This window comes from Myotis brandtii, unplaced genomic scaffold, assembly GCF_000412655.1.
Source record: "Myotis brandtii unplaced genomic scaffold, ASM41265v1 scaffold157, whole genome shotgun sequence".
Taxonomy (NCBI): Eukaryota; Metazoa; Chordata; class Mammalia; order Chiroptera; family Vespertilionidae; genus Myotis; species Myotis brandtii.
Window position 1 is genome coordinate 5826109 of NW_005355708.1, and position 5782 is coordinate 5831890.

The window sequence follows — 5782 nt, forward strand, 5'->3', positions numbered from 1 at the left end:
GCAGGCTCCGCCCCTTCCCTCCCCGCTCCTCCCCACACGCGGCGGAGGCCCCGCGCTCACACCCGCGCGCGCGCGTGCACCCTCAGTCACACGCGTACACAATGCACACACCCTCCTCCACATTCAAGGGCTCATCCCTGCCAGCACCCCCTGCTCTGCCTGTCCTGGGGGCACTGTCATTCCAGGGGAGACACCTTCCCAGGGAAGCCCCGCTCCTCACCCCTGAGGTTTATCAGAATCAGATGGCCCCCACCCCTCATCGCCCAGGTCACACAGCAGCTTCGTGACAGAGCGGACCCCAAGGCCGCCGCCCAGCACACCGTCTCCCAGGCTGATGCCCCACCTCAGGCGTGGCCTGAGCGCAGGCCAGAGACACCCACCGAGCCTGGCACTCAGGGAGACACCGCGTGGCCCCCACCAGGGTGAGTGGGGAGCGGACCCTGGGACCCTGTAAGGACAGGACCCAGTGGGGAAGGGCCACCCCTGTGGCCAAGGTCCAGCCTCTATTCAAATGTGTTCTGAGGCCCTGGGCTGGGTGTGGGGAACAGCACGGAGATTCCTGCCGCCCACCATGCGCCTGCCCCGGGCATGTGCCAAGCGGGACGGCTGGACTGTTTGTCCACCACCAGAGAAGGGGCATCTGAAGCCCAGATACCATCTGAGAACCTTGTGGGCTGTGAAGCCACCCACTCTGGTGAAGAGCAGGGAGGTGGCAAAAAGACTGCCCACCACCTCCTGGCCACCACCTCCATCAGGCCTGGCTCCTGACTGCCCACTACTGCCCACTGCTCTCTGTCCTGCCCCTGACAGGGCAGGGCCCAACCGAGGGGGCATCACATGAGCAGGCATGTGAGAGGCGGGCATGCTGCCCAGGGCAGTAGGGTGGAGTCCTGAGTGGACAGGGGTGGGAATCAACCTGCCCTGAGGCAGGCGGTGGGGTGTGGGCATCAGTGTTCAGGGGCTGACTACCCAACCCCTCTAGGCTGGTGCCCAGGCTGGCATGAAGGGGGTTTCACCACTTCTGGCTGTGCCCTGGCCTCCATTAGGCACCAGAGGGTGAGGGGGCAGGGGGCAGGAAGCTGAGATGGGAGTTAAGATCCTCAGTGGGCCCAGACAAAGGGGGCTTTATAGGCTGGGTGTGGGGGGCGTGCTGGGGGCAGGGAGGCAGGAATGCAGGCTGGGAGGCCCTGAGCTCCCGGGCAGCCCAGTTTGGGGCTGAGATTGGACTCGCCTTACCCTCCCATGCTTTGGCCCTTTGGGATATTTGCTGCTTTGCTCCTGGGACTGCAGCCAGGAGACCTGGCAGCCCTGCACCCCTGGCCACCCCTCCTGTCAGGGATCTGGTGGACACTGCCCGTGCGCTCCGAGTCTTCCCAGCCCAGCAAGCTGCAGCTTCTCTTGGCTTCCCTGCCATGCCCTCTCGGCGGCCTCGTGGCCCCTGTCTATTACCCAAGTGAGTGCCCTGCTGGCTGCCTGGGGAGGGGAGGGACAGACTTGGGTGGGTCATAAGGTTATAGGGTCAATGGGGCCCTTTGTCCCTTCAGACGGAGTCAGTCCTGGGCTAAACAGACCGGAGACAGAGAAGAGTGTCAGCCAGCAAGCGCGTCCCTCAGACCACAGTGGTGGTGGAAGGCAGGCTCCGCTCTTCCCATTGGCTTCCCTCTGGTTTCTTGCAGAGCTGAGCAGCCACTGGGAAAGGAAAACGAGGAGGAGGTGGCCTGGGTGGCAGCAGCCGCCCATGCTGGGCTCTGAAACAGCTGCTGCTTGGCCAGGCCTAAGGTCTGGGTTGAGCTTTGAAAGGCTGAGAATGGTCTGTCCCCAGAGATGCTGAGCTCCCCCTGAGGACTAGACTCCTGCCAGCCGGAGTCATGGTGGCCAGACTGCTAAACCCAAAGCTGGTTTGTCAGCACTGCAGGGACATCACAAGCAGAGTCCCTGTGAAAGGAAGAGACGTACTGTACTGCCCTCCCTCTCTGCCCCAGCCTGCAGGGTCCGCATGTGCCACCCCCCGTCTTCCCTGGCTGCCTGGATCCCCCAAAAGCTCCTGCTCTTTGTTTTCTTTTTCTACACCCCACATGGGCCGGAACCTTCAGCAACAGCCTTACCTCAGAGGGGCAGGAGTGGGGAGTAGGGGTGGAGGCAGGGCTCAGCCCAGGCCATTTGATATGTATCTTATTTCATTTCCTTCATAAAATTAAAAGAGGACAGTCTTGTCTCTTGATGAGTATCTTTAGGCAAAAACCTCCTTTTTAGGGGGTAAAAACAATGTCCAAGTCTGGTCAGCATTGTGTTTTCCGACCGTCTCTTTGAGGACTTGAGGTCACTCTGGAGGGAGACAAGCCAAGATTCCAACCCCAGGCCTGCCATCCAGTAGCAGAGCAGATGAGTTCCGGCTTCCTCACCCATAAACCAGGAATGATAATAGCACCACCTCACGGGCTGATGAGAGGTTAAGTGAGATGCGAATATAAAATGCTTGGTCCTCTGGTCAAGCACATAAGTACTCAATGGAAGTACTTTGCACAAAAAGCGGAATTGCTTCATCTTATGCTGATTATTATTAGCTTCAGTTTAGCAGGTGATAATTTCTGACCTTGTCCCCAAATTCTGGAGGCCATACCCTGCCTACAACCAGGTGTTCCTTGTGGGGGAAGCACCTGCCCTCAACTGAGTGGGGAACAGAGACGAGGACAGGCGGCTTCTAGCCTGTGCTGATCCCAGCCCCCAGCCTCCTCCCCTTTGCCTCTGCAGCCTGTAGCCTCTGGGGCTCCCTGAGGAGCAGGAGAAGGTGGAAAGGGAGCTGACAGCCCCAGGGTAAGGCAGCCGATTCCTGGGGTGCCACGGGCCTGAGAAGGGAGGAAGGAGGAGGATTACCCAGGAGGGAGTGGAAGGGGATGAGAGGGAAGGAGGGTGGCGGGCAGCAGGCCCCACTCCTCCACCTGCTGCTCTGCAAACAAAGCCAAGGATGATGCAATCCTGGCTGCTGCAGCTGAGGCTGAAGGCACAGAGGAAGAGTGGGTGTCCAGGGTGGGGAGGGCAGTGGGCACAGGGCAGACATGAGGGGCCTTTGGATGCCTGACCCTGAATTCCCAGCCCAATATGCGGCTCCTTCACATGGCTCCTGGCCTACTCCTGAAGCCCCTCCCCCAGGGCCAGACGACCCCCCCCAAAAGTCACAGCTGGAGTGGGACATGATGCAACTAGGACATCATTCCAGGCAGCCTCCGCGGAGGGGAGGGCCCTCCCCTTGGGGGAGGGCGATGATGAGAGACCCAGACACCGAGTTGCCTCAGAGGCCCCAGCTGGGCCCGTCAGCAGCAGACCTGGGGTTGCAGTTCTCTGTCCCTCCTTCCTCTCATCCTGGAGATGAAGGGCAAAAATCCTCTGCGGAAGGTGGGAGGGGAAGGCTCAGGACAAGCCTAACCCAGGGCCTGCACAGCATAGTACATGTTCATAGAATTACCTACAACCCAAGCCAGACACTGAGACAGGTCTGGAGCCCCAGTGCCAGGAGGCCCTGGCATCCCCTGGGCACGGACACCATTAGCAGCCAGCAAGCCCGTGCGGGTGAGGGTAGACCTGAGGGGGTGTCTGCCTCGGATCCCCACTCTGCTGGGAGCCAAGAGAACAAAGGCTTCCCCCTGCCCCTCCACCAGGGGAAGGGGACGTGTCCCACACACCAGGGCCATGTGGAGGATGTGTCACGGGCCAGTGTCTCCAAAGCGCCAGGGCATTGAAGGGGGTCAGCAGGAGAGGATGGAGATACTGTGTTCAGGAATATTTAAGCCCAGCCTCACCCCATCACCACCAGACCTGAGGACAGCTGGGTGGCCTATCCCAGAGGAGACCACTAGGTGGCAGGAAAAGCCCAACAATTCATGCAGCCCCACTGGCTCCCACCACCACCCCTCAGCCCGGCTCCCCGCAACCTCTCCTTCCTCCTCCCTCTTCCCTCCCGCCCACCAGACTGAAAAGGCTTGAAGTCTTTTCATTTTCCCTCTGCCTTTGGGAAGGCAAAAAGCTTCCAGTTCTTCTCAAAATGCTGCTAATGATGGTAATAAGTAGAGCCTGTGGCTATCTATTGTGCTGAAGAAGTGCCAGGCATTTTACATGCATTATCTCCTCTACTTACACAGGAGGTAAATAAAAATGCTCTCCCTCTTTTCAAGAGGAAACTGACTGAGAAAGCATGAATAGAGTGCCCAAGATCACATGACTTGCAAGGGGTGGAGCCGGCACTCAAACCTGGGCCTGCAAATGCTGGGTGGGGTCTTCCTGGGAGTGTTAGCAGTAGGTTGGGGTGGGCAGGAGGCAAGGGACCCGTCAGAGGCACCTGAGAAGTTGTGTCCTCCCTCTTTACCACCTCCTCCCCCGCCCCATTCCTTGAGATTCTAGGAAGGTATCTTAGTCTAGGGGAGACTGTGAGATTTGAAAAGATGGTGCAAGTGACAATCAGGCCCACAAAACCGCTGTCCTGGCTGAGACCCTGCACCCCGCCCTGCTGCCTCTCCCCCAGACTCCACGTGGCATTCTGGGTTCTCCCCTCCCCAGTACTGCCTCCGATGAGAATTCCTATTCCACACTCACAGGACCCTCCCCACTGCCACCTTCCCTCCTGTCTTTGACCTACTCCATCGTATCCAGCGAACGTGGGGCATTTCTTAGTGTGCTGGCCCAGTGCTGGGTTGTGGGGTAGGGGGCAGAGCAGATGATGAACAAGACCCAGAGTCCAGCCCAGCCAGTGTGGCTCAGTAGTTGAGGTCGCTGGTTCAATTCCTGGTCAGGGCACATGCCTGTGTGCTCAATCACCAGTAGAGGGCGTGCAGGAGACAGCCAATTGATGTTTCTCTCTCATTGCCTTATCTTTTTTTTAATATATTTTTATTGATTTCTGTGGAGAGCGGCTACAGTGTTTGGACAGGTTCAAGCCTCGGACTAATGAGAGGGCACAGTTCTCTCACTGCCACATGCAAGTCCCAGCTTGGAGGGCAGAGCCCTCCCAGCACAATTATAGCCAACAGCTATGGTTGTGAGCTTGAACCTATGGTCCGAACACGTGGCCCCACGCGCCTGAGTCATGTGGGCTTGATAGAGTTCAGGTGCATGTAGTTGAGTAGGATCGAAACCCATGATAATGTTGTAAACATTTTGACCACGCCCTTACTTTGCCTCGTGGCATCTGGCTATAAAACAAAGACACGGCTTGTAGTCTGTGGCGCTGTCGCTGTCTCTCCATCAGAGAGGACAGCGTCCCACCCAGACCCAGCTTTCTTCTCTTGTCTGTCTTTTCTCAATCCTTCACCACCCCCCTCTCAGGGTCGCCGAACCTGGCTGAGCTGGCAAGGCACATAAGGCGCCCAATGTGGGGCTGAGTATGCCATGGCCGTGCCAACTCGCCACCGATTTCAGAGAGGAAAGGAGAGGGAGAGAGAGATAGAAATATCAATGATGAGAGATTACATGCCCCTTACTGGGGATCAAGCCTGCAACCTGGGCATGTGCCCTTGACTGGAATCGAACCCGAGACCCTTCAGTCCACAGGCCGACGCTCTAGCCACTCCGCCAAACCAGCTGGGGCTCATTAACTTTTCTCTCTCTCCCTTTTCCCTCCCCTTCTTCTCACTCTAAAAATCAATAAAAGCATTTTTTTTAAATATATTTTATTGATTTTTTACAGAGAAGAAGGGAGAGGGATAGAGAGTTAGAAACATCGATGAGAGAGAAACATCGATCAGCTGCCTCCTGCACGCCCCCCAGTAGGGATGTGCCCACAACCAAGGTA